The sequence below is a fragment of the Doryrhamphus excisus genome, linkage group LG7 (assembly GCF_037039965.1).
Source record: "Doryrhamphus excisus strain RoL-2023G ecotype Guam linkage group LG7, RoL_Dexc_Guam_v1.1, whole genome shotgun sequence".
NCBI lineage: Eukaryota > Metazoa > Chordata > Actinopteri > Syngnathiformes > Syngnathidae > Doryrhamphus > Doryrhamphus excisus.
Window position 1 is genome coordinate 14,149,262 of NC_136363.1, and position 17,482 is coordinate 14,166,743.

Genomic DNA, 17,482 nt, shown 5'->3' on the forward strand with positions numbered 1-17,482 from the left:
ATGGGAGAAAGTTTTATGGTCAGATGAGACCAAAATAGAACTTTTTGGTCATAATTCCAATAAGCGTGTTTGGAGGAAGAAGAATGAAGAGTACAATCCGAAGAACACCATCCCTACTGTGAAGCATGGGGGTGGTAGCATCATGCTTTGGGGGTGTTTTTCTGCACATGGGACAGGACGAGTGCACTGCATTAAAGAGAGGATGACTGGGGCCGTGTATTGTGAGATTTTGGGGAACAACCTCCTTCCCTCTGTCAGAGCATTGAAGATGGGTCGTGGCTGGGTCTTCCAACACGACAACGACCCGAAGCACACAGCCAGGAAAACCAAGGAGTGGCTCCGTAAGAAGCATATCAAGGTTCTAGCATGGCCCAGCCAGTCTCCAGACCTGAACCCAATCGAAAATCTTTGGAGGGAGCTCAAACTCCGTGTTTCTCAGTGACAGCCCAGAAACCTGACTGATCTAGAGAAGATCTGTGTGGAGGAGTGGGCCAAGATCCCTCCTGCAGTGTGTGCAAACCTGGTGAAAAACTACAGGAAACGTTTGACCTCTGTAATAGCAAACAAAGGCTACTGTACCAAATATTAACATTCATTTTCTCAGGTGTTCAAATACTTATTTGCAGCTGTATCACACAAATAAATTGTTAAAAAATCATGCATTGTGATTTCTGGATTTTTCTTTTTAGTTTATCTCTCTCACAGTGGACATGCACCTACGATGAAAATTTCAGACCCCTCCATGATTTCTAAGTGGGAGAAATAGCAAAATAGCAGGGTGTTCAAATACTTATTTTCTTCACTGTATCTCCAACCTCCCGTTCCTGTCCAAGGTGCTGGAGAAGGTATTTGCTGCTCAGCTCCAAACCCACCTCAAAGACAACAACATCTTTGAGACGTTCCAGTCTGGGTTTCGGTCAGCACTGAGACAGCCCTAGTAAGGGTCACCGATGACCTGCTGATGGCGTCCTCCTCGACCAATCGGCAGCGTTTGACACTGTCGACCATGCTATCCTCCTGGATCGTCTGCACTCCACCGTTGGTCTCTGTGACCTGGCTCTGAGCTGGTTCCAGTCCTTTTTGGCTGGACGGAGTGCGTCTCCCTTGGAGGTGCTAAATCACCAACCCAGCCTGTCTCCTGTGGTGTCCCACAGGGACCCGTCCTTGGCCCCCTCTTATTCACCCTATACATGCTCCCCCTCGGCCGTGTCATCAGCAGGCGGGCGTCATTTCACTGCTATGCTGATGACACGCAGCTCTACATCAGGACAGAGCCGACGCCTCCAACAGCCCCGTCATCATCGCCATCACCTGTCAGCCCGTCTGGAGGAGACTAAGGCGTGGATGAACCACAACTTCCTACAACTCATCAGCTCCAAAACCGAAGCCATGCTGGTCGGTACTCTACATCAAGTATGATCATCCCCCATAACCTCCATCATCTTTGCTGGCATGACATGTCTCCGTGTCTCCACTATGGATTTCCCATTAAGGCCAAACATTGCATTATAATATATTGAACTGAGTAGATCCTTACTAATGTGACGTACATTGAAATTCAGGAATGGCTTTGACAGAAAGATAAGAGAAGGCTATTTCTACTTTAAGAGTCCCTTTAGTCCATCTTCCATGGATCAATGTTCTGCTTTTAGTGTGTCCGCAGCATGCATACGTCTTAACTTAAAAGTTGGACAATATAGTGAAGGAAAGGGTTGTGGGGTAACACGGGAAACAGCTTTATACGGCTTCTTTTATAACCATTCACGAGACCCTGCCCACGTATTAAAACAAAAATCCATGGTGGCTGCCATGGGCCCCGGAGTTTGTTCCCCCTATCCTCTGATCACCTTGCGCTCTAATGATACCTTCTCCTGGATCGCAATGAAACTTCAAACATCATTGCCATTTCCAAACCTACCTTACTCCCTTAGTTTGAGCATGAATTGTATGTTTATCCTGCACATACTCATCCTCAAAGCCCTCATTAGATTTTTTACTTTAACCGCCCCCAACATAAGGAGTGTTGTTGTCAGGAGTTTACATACACTCATCGTACAGGTATGTGTTTTCATGATTTGGTTTTTTGGGGGCCGATTCAGATTCCAATATTAATTAAAAAAAAATCAAAAAACAGATATATTGCATACTACATGCTTTTGATGGCTCAAAGTCACATCCCAGGTGTGATTCTCATGTTTCTCATTAGCTAATGCTACTTAAACTCGAGCATACTGCAGGATGGCATCGGAGTATTTACTTACCAAAAGTCCAATTTATTATGACATCCAGTGACTTCTTTTTTTTTTTTTTTTGTCCCGTCCAGCCATTGGGGCAGATAGTATTGTTGATCTAAATGCCCTTACATGCTAAACAGATTTGCTCTGTGTCAGGAAAGGTGTTGGCTACAACTTCCCTGTAATATTAAATTTTATTTTCTGTTATTTGATGTTTCTATTATGCGAATTTGGAGCAACCGGACCGGAGCAGGAAGAAACACAGAAAAGAAGAAAAGAAACTGGGGTGGGGGTGCAGTAGAGAGAGAGAGACAAAAACTGCAGCAACAACAATTCCCATAACAACAAGAGTGACAAACAGGACTGCATGAGTTAAATGTCAATGATGGCTAAGGGTCACAATGGAGATGATATCAGTGAAAAGAAACAGTCCAACTTACCAGTAGCAATAGTAACAATGAAGACATGAACCGTGATAGTAAACACAATTACAGCCATACAGTTACAGTAATTAAAATCTCACTGCTTGACATCATTATTACTGTAATAATAGCATACCAATAGCATATAGATATCAGGGATAAGGATCGTGGCTAGGCTAGGATCTTGATGAGGGTGCGGAAATACCATCATATCACCCCCACCCTGGAATCACTGCACATTTCTGTAATGTAAAGTGCAATATAAATACAATTTATAATTATTATTATTATTAACTAACAAGTCCGTGAGAAAAATGGCGTTCATGGCACGAACGGCGCAACCAAACAAGTAATTTTCCACACAACATAGCGACTTCAAATACGACGAGTGGCAATGGTGAAAGGAGTGTGCATCTTACTGCTGAGTTGTTTTATCCATCAACCACAACAGCAACCGCGGGATTGGGTGAGATACGCACGTTGGTGACGTAGGTGATTTTTAAAAATGTGGAAAAATTGTGGTATTGGAATTATCTGAATCATCATTGCTGCCCAAATTAAAATCCATAGAAATTCATTGTTATATTACAGTAAATATTATTTTATTACAATACTCTCACTATTCATGAGAATTCCCCAATATTTGAATGTGTAACGTAAGCTGCGATTTGTCCGATGCAAAGAGGACTGTATGGATGTATTTGGATGGATTTCCGCCCTTTTTCTTTCACCTCATACTTGTTCACGAATGCTGATACTATGTGGGAACCCGTAAAGGTAAGTTTTGATGACTTTGAGTGCTAATGTGCATCATTGTGGTAGTTCTATGCTAAATGGCTAACACCAGCAAAACACCAGACTTCAGCCACGGTCATCACATTGACAGCCCATCAATACGTAGAAGTTGGAACTCCAATTTAGCCGTCAGTTCAATGCCAAAATCATCAGAGAGATGTCAAAATGTGAAAAAAACTGGTTAGTCGGGCCACTCTTATGCCAAGGTAGCGCTGGATATGACAATAAAAACAATACCTGCACTGCTCCAGTCTCTGGCAGGCCATGGAATCCGTGATAAGTCAAACACAGCCACAGCAGATCCAAATAACTTTGGTCTTGCTACAAGAGCCATCTGCTAAGACTTTGAAGCTAACTTTACCAATCAAACTACTCTTTTCTTTCTCCATTTGCCATCAATATTTGTTCCAGGTTGGGGCCACAGAATTAAAACAGGAGGAACGTACGTTAATCAGCTGTCAAAAGAATACCGCCGTTAATGAAAACTTCCGTTAACACGTCGTTAACATGGAGGAGTTCAAGTACCTCGAGGTCTTGTTCACCAGTGAGGGCAGGATGGAACGTGTGATGGACAGGGGGATTGGTGCGGTGTCTGCAGGGATGCGACACTGGACACTCAGTCCTTGTGGTGAAGAGAGAGCAGAGCCCAATGGCAAAGTGCTCAATTCATCGATCTATGTATGTTCCTACCCTCATCTACGGTCATGAGCAAAGGACAAGCGGTTTTCTCCCATATAGATCAGGTGAGAAGCACTGGCATTCAGGAGAAACTCTGCATTGAGAGGAACCGGATGAGGTTGCTCAGCCATCTGGTCAGGATGCCTGCCTGGGGAGGTGTTCAGGGCACGTCCGATCGGGAGGAGGCCGCGGGGAAGACCCAGGACACACTGAGAGACTATGGGGGGCGCCTCAGGATCCTCCAGGAGGATTTGGACTAAGTAGCTGAGGAGAGGGACGTCTGGGTTTGCTGCCCTGACAACCCCTCCATTGATGGATAAGTGATGGATGGGTATTTCTTGAATTCAAAAGTGTTACTTTTACACGAGGACTTACCTAAACCAGTCCCAACCCTTCCCCACATTGCAACACACACAATTCATGTGGTTGGATCAGGCCATAAATGTAGTAATAACTACAAGTAATAACTATAAGTAATAACTGTAAGTTTGATCAGAGATTTTTAATGATTGGTTGCTGACAGAAAAAGCAGAGAGCAGAAAATATTCATGATATTCTTTATACCTTTCACCAGTGAGCTCCTCAACCAAAGTGGGGCCACCTTCCTCCTCTTTCTCTTGATGTTAAAAATATATGAGACAATATAACAACTCCAAGCACATTAGGGCTGCATGCACTAGTCTTTATCCGCCATTTGGCATTTTCTTCAGGAACAACACAACGCCTCGTGCTATAGTGGCTTCCTCCCCACCACACCTCCCCTAGTGGTCAGTGATAAAATGACAGTTAAAAGGTAGAACAGGAACATAAGCAGATAAATAAATGTCAAAGTAATAACGCTGCAGTTCAAATTCAGGCCAGAGGCTAGACATCGTCTGGGGTTGTTGGTTCAGAAGTTGTTGGAGGAGGAGTTGCTGAGGATGTTGGAGGAGGAGTTGGTGGGGTTGTTGGGGGTGTTGTTGGTGGTGTTGTTGGGGGTGTTGTTGGTGGGGTTGTTGGGGGTTTAGTTGGCGGAGTGAGCACCTTAAAGATGACATAGTTGTCTTCAACAGCAAAGTAATAGGCAGGAATCGGATTGGGAAGCTTAAATTTGAGTATATCGCCTAGCTCTAAACATGTTACTTCAAGATCAGTGGGAGACGGCGTGGGTGGTGTCGTGGGAGGTGTTGTGGGAGGTGTCGTTGGAGGTGTTGTGGGAGGTGTCGTTGGAGGCATCGTGGGAGGTGTCGTGGGAGGTGTCGTGGGAGGTGTCGTGGGAGGTGTCGTGGGAGGTGTCGTGGGAGGTGTCGTTGGAGGTGTTGTGGGAGGTGTCGTGGGAGGCGGCGTGGGTGGTGTCGTGGGGTTATCATCTGGAGTTGTAACAACAATTGCTTGAGTAGGCAGAGTCTTGGTTCCTGTTTGAAAGAAATGGAGTAAAATATCACGATATATCTTTCATTAATGTTAATAACAATTTGGAATTGTCCAATTCAAATAACAGTGAGACTGTAAAAGCACATCTGTTATGTTCTGTTGCATGAACTAGTGAATTGTCAATAGCAACTTTTAGGTAGAAGTGTATTCATGTGTACTGGTAGGCGGGTTGTCATTCTGCCATGTGGATTTATTACTGACTTAGTGCCGGGGTAGTTGAGGTAGTGAGGAGTTCATTGCACATGGCTTGGCCCATGTGGAGCAAAAGTGGACAAATTGCGCAATAGTCAATGGGTGTGTGCATCATTTGAGGGTTGGTTTTGGAAGTATATACAGCAGCCCAAAAAAGGCCAGCATTGTTAGTCCAGTGAACGGCGTCGTGCCAAGTGAACAACGTCTCCGGTCACCGACACGGTGGAGGCGGGTTTGAGTTACAGTGATATAGCCGGGCGTATGGGCTGTTCCCACGCTGCCATCAGAAACCCGCATGAACGCCACGACGCCACAGGCTCTGTTGACCATAGACTGTGCCCGGGGTGAGAGACAGTGACAACTCCCGCCCGGAAACACCAGGCAGGTGCCTCCACGTCGTTTTGAATGTTGGGACTTTGTGTTTGGCAGGTGCCATTTTCTTTTGTTACCTTTTTTGTTTTGAAATTATCATTGAAACATTTGATATTTGTTTCTGTACGCCAATATCCCAAACAAATGATTCATATGAGGAAAATGCAGAATTCGGGTTTCAAAATAAAAATGATGTTGAAAAATATGGCCTCAAAGTTTCTATTGACTATTTCATACATGGCACTCTTAGAATCCACTTGAATTTATTTTAACTGGAAAAGTTAGCTCGAATACTTCAGCGCATCAAATAAACTTGAATTTGACAGGTTTATTTTATCTGGAATTACATGAATAAAGGATGTGTGACATACAATATGAACTATGAAGAATAAAACAGTGATGATTAAGGAGAAACTTGAACAGAAAAGGGTAAACGTCCCTCCTTTTTGACTTCTCGACAGTCCAGTGGGGAGATGAAGTGTTTGTTGAGTGTGTGTTGGCCAGGTCGCGCATGTGAAAGCTATCTCAGACTGACTGACTTGCAAGCCTGTTGCCAGCTTTTATGTTCAAAGCTTAAATGAAATGCTTTGGAAGCAACTGGCGGGCCAAATGTGGCCCCCCCGGCCGTAGTTTTCTCTAGAGTCTAGAGATGTGGGTAACAACACCTGCCCCCCAGGTGTTGGTCCCAGGGTGATTTTTTGAAAATGGCGCCCGTAATTCCTGGCAGTGCTCGTGTAGTTCTGGAGTCTCAGTATATAGTTTGATATTTTACGTCTTGTCAAGTGTTTGATGACTTACCTACGAGCAGAAATACAAGAATGAAAGTCTTGATCATCATTGCGTTGTCTTTGTGTCCTCTGATGTCCAAGATAAAGTCAGATGGCTTCCTGTAAGACAGGGAGAAAGAACATTGAATGGCATATAGAAAGTGATGATGTCTTGTTGGTCAGAGCTCAGGAGTTCGACTGACATCTCTCTCCTCCTGTTCATGTTTTGCTCTACCAGTGTGATGTTACATCATTGTGTGTCACTGAAACCCTTTGGTCCTCCAGGACTGAGCTGGCTGTCTCCACTGGAACTTCCGGTCAAGAAAAATGTTCCTGCTTTGGTGAGCAGGACATGGTCGGATGTCCAAACTTGGACTGGACTCAACTGTTCTGAGATCCATGAAAGGACATTTTCTCACCAGCCCTCGTTAGTGATTCCACGTGAAAATGCACCAAGCGCAAGCACAGTCCCATTTGAAATAGGCCATGACGGACATCTGGTTTCATTGTTCTTTATTCTACAAGTCCAACAATGTCCAAAAGTGCCATGGTCCAGTGTGTCCATGATGACACACAATACACTTCCAAACACTCATCTTTACGCTGACAAAGAAAGGACTTACCACACTGAGCAAAGTCTGTTGATAGAACCCACACTGGAGGTTGACTTGACTCTCAGTGTTTCGGTCTCCGTCCTGGTCCAACTTTTATATGCTGCTTCAATAAAGGCGTCATCTCAGAGGACATAATTATTTAATTAGTACTTTTTGTTCTCTAATTGGTGTTAATACCATGGTGCGTTCCTTACTACTAAAAGGGGAATCTTGCCATGCAGCATTTCCTAAAGCATTGCTTCATGAATGATTACATGTCTCACCATGTTATTGTTACACAATCTCATTAAACAGCCCAGTGGGTGTGACTGCTCTCAGTCTACTTTCTGATTTGATTTGTCAACATTTTATTGACTGACACTTGTGAAAAGTTTCTTGGAGAACATAGAATTAAGCCAATCACTGATGATGGGACTAAATGTCTGATGCTGAGATAACAAAGACATGCAGATGAAGCTTGGTCGGCTTCAAACACAAAATGGTAAGTAGAAATGACCCCGGAGTGGCTTATCCTTCAATTCATGTTTTAAAGGGGACCTATGATGCTCTTCCCCCTTTCTGACCTATACGTGTAGTTAGAATGTTGTATTCTGGTGTTAAAGCAAAAGTTTCCGATAATGAGGTTTGTACATTTGGAAGTGAGCCCTGAAAGACTTTTGGGATGGTTCTAAATGCTCAGTTTCAGAGGAGGTGTGTTTGATGGCACAGATGGGCGGGCTTACGTATATGGGCGTGGCTGTAGGACAGATACGCTCCCTTCCCTCCCCCAAGCTCCGCCCGCCACCCCCAAAAAAGAACTGCGTCTATGTTTATGGTGTTAGCAATATTCATTCATTCATTCATTTTCTACCGCTTATCCTCACGAGGGTCGCGGGGGGTGCTGGAGCCTATCCCAGCTGTCTTCGGGCGAGAGGCGGGGGGGCCAGCCAATCACAGGGCACATATAGACAAACCATTCACACTCACATTCATACCTATGGACAATTTGGAGTGGCCAATTAACCTAGCATGTTTTTGGAATGTGGGAGGAAACCGGAGTACCCGGAGAAAACCCACACATGCACGGGGAGAACCGCCGTGCCACCTGTGTTAGCAATATCACCCAGGAAATGTTTCTTTGGGTTAAAGGGAAAGACGCCACCGTCAGACACAAGTGGTTGGAGTTCCTGATTCCCTACCAGCAAAAGAAATGCATTTTCATCTGTCAAGGGCATTTCACACTGGACTGTTTAGTGAACATGGGCCACTATGCAGCTGGACTAGCCCACAAACTTGCTAAAGGCCTAATACGCCTTCCCAACGTTACTTGGCAGGGTGGAAGGGTCAGAAGGGTCAGCAGTCAGTAGCAGTTTATCAGGGTCCTAACTGTCTTTATTTTGGGGAAGTCATGGCGCAGAAGGGCTTGTCTGTGTAGCATTATAGAGTGTGCATACAGGAAGGTGTTGCTAATAGCCTTTTCCCACCACAATCAGTGGCTCTACTCGAGTAATAATCCTGCAATAAACTTGTAATTACCACATTACACTTATTATACATTACAGATATTGAAGAAAACCTAACGCTAATATTCATTCATTCATTCATTCATTCATTCATTTTCTACCGCTTATCCTCACAAGGGTCGTGAGGGTGCTGGAGCCTATCCAAGCAGTCATTGGGTGAGAGGCGGGGTACACCCTGGACTGGTGGCCAGCCAATCACAGGGCACATATAGACAAACAACCATTCACACTCACATTCACTCATGCTAATATGCTAAAGCTATTTACCATTGAGACTCCAACTATTTTCCTGAGAAACTTGGGGCTGTCCAGTTTCTACTTTGGATCGGATTGGGATGCCGGCAGCTCTGCTGAGGTAGCGAGAGCTGGCAACGTCCTCCAGGCTGGGCAGAGAGCAGCCAGTGATCTTCTGTGCCGTGTTGATCACTCAGGTTGTTCAGGTTGTTCCTCCTTAGCACCCTCAGGAAGTGGAGTCGCTGCTGGGCAGAGAGCTGCACGCCCAGGAATCTGATGGGAGTTGACCCTTTCCACACAGTCCCTCTGGATGTAAAGAGGGGCTGGGTCGGCTCTGCTCTTCCTAAAGTCCAGTATTAACTCTTTTGTTTTTGTGGTGTTCAGTGGCAGGTTGTTTGCTGAACTCCACGCTGTCAGTCTGTTGACTTCACCTCTGTAGTTCGACTCGTCCCCCCCTGAGATGAGCCTGACCACGGTGGTGTCATCCGCAAAGTTGATGATGGAGATGAGTCGGAGAGCAGTCCTGCATGTAAAGAGTGAACAGGAGGGGGCTCAAGACACAACCAGGGGAACCAGTGCTGAGTGTGATGGTGGAGGAGAGGTGGGGGTCAAGTTTGACGGACTGAGGGCGCTCCATCAGGAAGTCTTCAATCCACTGGCAGATAGGGGTGGAGATGCCAGATGGGACAGTTTCTGGACAAGGATCTCTGGTATGATGTGGTTGAAGGCTGAGCTGAAGTCCAGGAAGAGCATCCTCATGTAGCTTCCTAGGTCCTCCAGGTGTGCTATGGTTATAGCATCCGCATATAGCAACTGTTGGGGGTCCAGAGTGGGAGGCATGCAGACAGGTCCTGATGTGTTGTCAGACCAGATGCTCACAGCACTCCATGACCACAGGTGTAAGTGCAGGCTCATAGTCGTTAAGGCTCTCCACTGCTGACATTTTGGGGACAGGGATGATGGTGGAGGCTTTGAGGCAGGATGGAATGATGGCCTGTGACAGAGACAGGTTGAAAATGCAGGTGAAAACTCCTGCCTGTTGGTCAGCACACGCTTTGAGTACCTTGCCAGGTACACCATCAGGGCCAGCCTCCTTCCTGGGGTTCACAGACTTCAGCACACGTCTCACTTTGTGCTCTTGAAGTGTCAGTGTGATAGTGCTGGAAGATGTTGAGTAGGTGTAGTAGATGGTGAGTAGAGTGACTGTTGGGGGTCTGTCTGCCAGCGAGGCATCAGCCTCCGCACTCACCAGGATGCTGCTTCTGTAGTTGGTGATGTGATTTATTCCCTGCCACATCCTCCTGGGGTCATTTGCAGTGAAGTGGTCCTCTATTTTCCTCTTGTAGGCTGCTTTGGCCTCTCTGAGGCCTCTTTTCAGGTCAGACCTGGCAACGCTGGCCCCAGGCGGTGTTGCAGCTTTTGAATAGAATGATCAACTCAATAAAGTTGGGTTTGCAGCTAGTGGCACGACACCGGAAGTTCTCCTGAGCACTTGGGAGTGTGCCTGGAGGCGGGACGTTGGTGGAATAAATCAAGGGACTGTGAGAAGCTGGTTATGGTGTGTAGCTGCTCTTGTCGATTTCACCACCCCCCCCCCCCCGCCGTCAAAATATGGCTGTTTTCTAGCATATGTTTTGGATGCTTGTCACTATGGTGGCATCGTGTTTACGTGTTTATATGTAAGTAAGACATGACTTACTCTGTTCCGTGGCAACTTTGATGCCAAACCATGTCAATGAGTGATGAGTGTACAAAAATTGTATCATCCTAACTAGGAAAGAGAAGGGCTGACATAAATACAGAACCTTGGCAGTTTTGATAACCTTTGCAAGACAAAGGGGTCAGACAACAACAGTATGCATGGCGGTCTGAGTGTGTGTGAATGTGTGTGAATGAGAGGGGCCCAAGTGGAAGAGTGAGGTTACAGGGAGAAGAGATACAGAAGGTGGATCATTTTAAGTACTTAGGGTCAACAGTCCAGAACAATGGAGATTGTGAAAAGGAGGTGAAGAAGTGTGTGCAGGCAGGATGGAACGGCTGGAGGAAAGGATCAGGCGTGATGTGTGATAGAGTTTCAGCTAAAATGGTATACAAAACTGTGGTGAGACCAGCCATGTTGTTTGGTCGAGAGACATTACATGTTAGAGGCCTTGGAGATAAAGTCAGTTATCGGCCAGACTGAGATGGTTGGAGGAGGACATAGTGAATATATTGGTAGAAGGATGCTGCCAGGTAGGAGGCGTATAGGAAGAGCAAAGAGGAGGTTTATGGATGTAGTGAAGGAGGACATGAGGGTAGTTGGTGAGAGAGAGACAGATGCAGAAGACAGGGTTGGATGGAGGAGATTGGCTTGCTGTGGCGACCCCTGAAGGGAAAAGCCCAAAGAGAAAGACGAAGAAAAACAGATACAGATCATGGTATAGCTCATCCCTTCAAGTTGAGTTAAAATCACAGTCAGTTAAAGTCAATCCAAGTCCAGAACACTCTCAGAACATGTGTTAAACATTGCAGTGTCATTGAAAGTAACAGAAAATTGTGACACTGTTAGGATGTTGAAGGTTCTTCTGTGGCGCCCTGGAACAGGGGGCTTCTCCACAGAACAGTGCAGTGAAATAATGAACAGCACTGGGAAGTGATCCGAAATGCGGATCCAGTATCTCCGGGATCGCGATACACAAGTCCAGCCCAAGCAGTTTTCTATTATAACACCTAAAAATGTATTCTGGTTCACTCTGTCAGTGTCTACGCTGTCTATTGGTATTGCACCCAAGTGTCACCAAATAGCATTCTTTTATTTTGACTTGGGTTTTATCAAAGCATTTTTCGTATATATTGTCATTTCACCTATGATTTTTCTTATTAATTCTACTATGGGGCTGCACGGCGGAAGAGTGGTTGGCGCACAGACCTCACAGCTAGGAGACCAGGGTTCAATTCCACCCTCAGCCATCTTTGTGTGGAGTTTGCATGGTCTCCCCGTGCATGCGTGGGTTTTCTCCGGGTACTCCGGTTTCCTCCCACATTCCAAATACATGTTCGGTTCATTGGCCACTCCAAATTGTCGAGTGAATGGTTGTTTGTCTATATGTGCCCTGTGATTGGCTGGCCACCAGTCCAGGCTGGACCCCGCCTCTCGCCCAAAGACAGTTGGGATAGGCTCCAGCACCCCCGACACCTTCGGAAAAGTGGTAGAATATGAATGAATGAATTCTACTATGAAGGGTGAGTGTGACAAAAAACACTTGTGTAATGAAAAGAAGAATTCAGGTGAAATTCAGGTGCCGTTTTGGGAGACCTCCAGAGGAGTCCCGCCTCCGTCGGCCCGCTCACCATTCAGACCGCCCTCCAGGGTGGCCCGGCCACCCCCACCGGCCTAGCCCTTTCCCCTGCATCTCATAGGGGCCCTGCTGGCTCCGCAAGGCATGTCGTCCCGGCCGACCTCCAGAGAGGTCTTGCCAGCAACCCAACTCCAGTCCTCCCACCTCCCTTCCCTTTTTGTTTGTGGACTCTTTTTGGACGTCTGGGATCCGTCCTTGGGGGGGTGGGGGGTTACTGTCACAATCTACACCGTTGCTTGTGTGACAGTTTTTGTTTTCACTTTGTCAGTCTTAGTTCCTACTCTCATGCTCTTATTTTGTACTATTTCCTGTGTTCCGTCACTTTCTCTCCTACACGCACCTGTTGGTAATTTGTTGATTTGTATTTAGTTCAGCCGTGTGTGTGTTCCCCTTGTTGGTGCATTGACTTGTTGACGTGTTGTATGCCAGTGCTGCAATCGCTTTTTGAAAATAAAGCTAAGCTTTTACCTGCACCTACTTGTCCTCTCTGCATCCTGGGGTCGCATCGCAACACCGACATGCCGTACCGTGACACTTTCATTTGGGTCCAGGACCGCCCCCCGTGTTGACGGACAGCCCATCGAATCCTTTGGCTCGGTGCAGATGTCATTTTTTGGAGGTCTAGCGCTTGACTTTTTTCTCCGGTAATGCTGAGGATCTTTCAAAAAAGTGGAATGACTGTCTTCCTGCGTCCAAGCTCAGCAGCAATGGCATGCTGCCAGAGGCCTGGCTGATGGAGCTCCACCATCCCACCATGTTCAGGAAGAGAAAGCTTCTTAGCTTTAGCCATCAGGGGGCTGACCGTGTCAATGTGGAAATGACCATTTGGAGCACATTTTGACTTTTATAGCCTAATTTTAATTACAAGTTCCAAATGATTTTTTGGCTTGATTTCATTCGTTTCTGGTTTCTTTATTCAATGATGCTTTTTCCACTTCTCTGACCTATAAATGTAGTTAGAAATACATGGCAGGAGCTCGGACTTTGCTACCGGAGTTTTGAAGCTTTTGTTGGGAAAATTCCCAACCATTACTTGTCAGCACCTCTGGGGGACTCTGTGACAACTTTGTCTTAATTCAGGACAAGCGAGGTCTGAACTCACCACATCAACGAACTGTAAGGAGCCGAGAGCTGTTACAAGGCTAGCCTGCTAGCATGGCTTGTGGCTCCTAGCATGACCTCCATAACATCATGGAATCTTTGTGGAGACTTCCTGTAACAACGAGTGGAGAGAAACAATATTCACTATAACAACAAACATTAAACACCGAAGACAGCCGTAAAGGCAAGCTAACGGGCGATGGCGTTGCCTAGCAACCACAACAATGCCTAGGTCCAAGGGGAAGGTTTCACCCACAAACTAACGTACCTGCCAGCTCAAGACCCAGAGATACATAAACTCCTCCACCTGGGGCAATACCTAATTCCCAATCCAGAGGGAGCACTCCACCCTTTTCCGACTGAGAACCATGGCCTCTGATTTGGATGTTCTGAGTCTCATCCCAGAAGCTTCACACTCAGATGCAAACGGTCCCAGTAAACGCTGAAGGTCGCAGCCCGAAGAGGCCATCAGCACCACATCATCTGCAAACAGCAGAGATTAGATCCTAAGGCCCTGACTCCCTCAACACCTTGGCTGAGGCCAAAATTCACCGGAAACAGGCTCGATTTACAACTGGCAATGCGAACCAAACTCCTGCCTGTTTGTACAAGGACCGGATGGCACGTAGTAGCGCGTCCACCAATCCTGTACTCCTGGAGCACCCCCCAAAGGACGCAGCGAGGGACACGGTCGAATGCCTTTTCCAAGTCTACAAAGCACATCTAGATCAGTTGGGCAAACTCCCATACACTCCCGCTGGAACCAGCTGACGCTGGGGCTTGCCTTAGGGGCACGGTTGGCGGTACCTTCCTTGGTCTGTCCTGGGTCATGGGCACCTCCGTGCCCTTGGGGGGGGGCATTCAGCGGGCTCCGGGCAGTGGGGTCCATGCCACTGGTGGCCTGAAGTCTGCGGCGGTGGATTGGGGTTGCTGCGCTGTGGTGGCTGCTGCGGGGACCGGGCTGTGTGTTGGGATGGGGCCTGATCTCGCTCGTGGGGACGGGGGCCAGGGTGGCGTGTGGCGAGTGGGGGGCATGCGCCTCGGGGTCGGGCCTACTGGGGGGGGGGCGATGCTCTCCTGGGCGTTTGGGTGTCTGCTACCACTGGTCTATATACTCTGCTGCATCGCTTTCCTTGTCTTTGCCCATCCCCGGTCTGTCTTCGGGGATGGTTCTTCGGTACGTGGGTGGTGCGCTGCTGCTTCTGGGGGTGGGTCGGGCCTCCCGGTGGATATTGGGGTCCGTTGTTGGCCTAGCACTGGTCTTGACTCCTTGGCTCTGGTGCTTGGCCTCCCCATGGCTTGGAGCTGTGGCACTTCCTCTCTGGGGGTGCGCTGCCCGGTGGGTGTTGGCTGGCATGGTGGGTTGCCTTGCTGCTCGCCTGCGTGCCCCCTCCGGTTGCTCATATGCAGGCCTCCCAGCCTCGGCCACACCTTTGTCTGCCTCACTGTTGTAGCCCCGACAACGGGGTCGGGGTGCTATCCCTTGGTGGTCTGTGTCTCCTTGGGCTTAGAAGCGGCGCCTGCGGCCGTGGGCGGGCTCCCTTCCAGTTGGCAGGGGCGCCCTTGTGCCCGCTGGTGTGTGGCCCTTGATGCCCTTCTGCCCTAGTGGGGTATGGTCTCCCACCGGTCTCGGGGGTGTGGCTCTCCTGCGGCCTGCTGGCGCCCTGTTCCTGGTCGGGATTGCTCCTCCATGGCCTCTTGCTGGTCTCATCGGAGGGATGCTTCTTGGGGAGTCGGCCCTGGCTTTGCCCGCACTCACGGGGCCGGTGGATCTCTGGCGGTGAGAGCTTGACCTGGCTGCGCGGGGCAGGGTTTACTGGGTGGTAGAAGGCAGTCCCTCTCCTTTTGTCATTCTCAGTGACAATTACACATTCACACACACGCATTCACACATATGAGCACACTTACGCACACATGAATATGCACACCAACAGGAGTACACACCTCCATATGGACACTCACAGCACATGGGTGCTTCTCTACACAATCTACCATCTTATCCCTGATATCTATATGCTATTGGTATGCTATTATTACAGTAATAATGATGTCAAGCAGTGAGATTTTAATTACTGTAACTGTATGGCTGTAATTGTGTTTACTATAACGGTTCATGTCTTCATTGTTACTATTGTTACGATATGATGAAGAGACGTGCCAGCAAAGACAGTCTCTCAACATCCAGAGCATTGAGGAATTCTGGGCGGCACTTGTCCACCCCCGGAGCTTTGCCACTGAGGAGCGTTTTAACCACCCCAGATACCTCAGCCACGGTGATGGCACTGTCCACGTATGTGTCCTCAGACTCTGCTTCCTCTATGGAAGGTATGTCAGTGGGATTGAGAAGGGTCTCAAAGTATTCCTTCCACTGTAAACAGTGTGGACGGATTACTTCCCTTTTCTGAGGCGCCGGATGGTTTGCCAGAACATCTTCGAGGCTGACCGAAAGTCCTCCCACACCCGAGGTTTTGCCTCGACAACCGCAAAAGCCGCGTTCTCCTTGGCCTGATGGTACCTGTCAGCTGCTTCAGGAGTCCCACAAGCCATCTATTCTCGATAGGACTCCTTCTTCAGCTTGACAGTGGCCCAGACCTCTGGTGTCCACCATTGGGTTCAGGGCCTGCCGCCAGGACTGGCACCGACCACCATGCGGCCGCAGCTCCGATCAGCTGCCACAGCAATGGAGGCATGGAACATGGCCCATTCAGACTATCCTGGTCCTCCCCCGAGGATGCAGGAGAAGGTCTGCCGGAGGTGAGAGTTGAAGACTCGATGAAAGGGAGACTCTGCCAGACATTCCCAGCACACCCATACAGCCTGTCTGTCCAGCACCCCCCCCTCCCCCACCATCTAATCCAGCTCATCACCACTTTCAACTGGTGATCAGTTGACAGCTCAGCCCCTCTCTTCACCCGTGTGTCCAGAACATGCGGACGCAGGTGTGATGATACGACTACAAAGTCGATCATAGACCTGCAGCCTAGGGTGTCCTGGTGCCAAGTGCACTTATGGATCCCTATGTTTGAACTTGGTGTTAGTTACGGACAAACTGTGGCTCGCACAGAAGCCCAGTAACATCACACACCATACAGGTTCAGATCAGGGAAGCCGTTCCTCCCAATCACGCCCCTCCAGCACACCGTCATTGCCCACATGGGCGTTGAAGTCTCCAAGTAGAACGACGGAGTCACCAGCTGGGGTGCTCTCCAGCACGCCCCTCCAAGAACTCGAAGAAGGCAGAGTACTCTGAGCTGCCGTTTGGCGTGTACGCACAAACAACAGTCAGGACCCTTTCCCCAGCCTGAAGGCGTAAGGAAATGACCCTGTCATTCACCGGGGATGACTCCAACACAGAGGCACCAAGCCTCGCCGCCTCTCCCCTGGAGCAACTCCAGAGTAGAACAAGGTCCAGCCCCTCTAGAGGAGTTGGGTTCCGGAACCCAAACTGTGGGTTATTGGGATATCTAGTCGGAATGTCTCAACCTCAAAAGTTCAGGCTATTTCACCACCAGAGAAGTGACATTCCATGCCCTGAATTTCTGTGGATCTCAGAAGTGTACTCTCAGTTGGGCCCCTTTCTGGGCCCTTGTCTGTAAGTCTCACTCCTTCCTATCCTGCACTGTAGTTACTCTTAGTTGCTAACACAACGCCGTATCTACACAGTGGGCTCCATTGGAGCCCCCTCGTGTAAGTCCCTGTCTTGGCTAACCACCACGCTACTACTCCACTGCTGCCTGTCGTAAGCAGATTTGTGCACTTTCAGCCTTGTACTGGCCGTCTGCCTGTTTTTCAGCAACCTTACCCACCATGGCCCACTCAG

At 48.2% G+C, this 17,482-nt stretch overlaps 2 long non-coding RNA genes across 2 annotated transcripts in view; one reads left to right on the forward strand and one right to left on the reverse strand.

The window, feature by feature from the left end:
- Positions 1-4,616: 4,616 nt before the first annotated feature.
- Positions 4,617-7,547, reverse strand: LOC131101916 (uncharacterized). The gene is made up of 3 exons (XR_013627740.1): positions 7,497-7,547; positions 6,905-6,993; positions 4,617-5,523 (listed from the first exon to the last, which is right to left on the reverse strand). It is a non-coding gene; the product is annotated as an uncharacterized LOC131101916 (long non-coding RNA).
- A 244-nt stretch (positions 7,548-7,791) lies between these two features.
- The window catches only part of LOC144899546 (uncharacterized), a 54,486-nt gene continuing 44,795 nt past the window's right edge, over positions 7,792-17,482 (forward strand). Inside the window, exon 1 of the long non-coding RNA XR_013627741.1 lies at positions 7,792-7,968. This is a non-coding gene — a long non-coding RNA (uncharacterized LOC144899546). The remainder of the gene's footprint in view (positions 7,969-17,482) is intronic.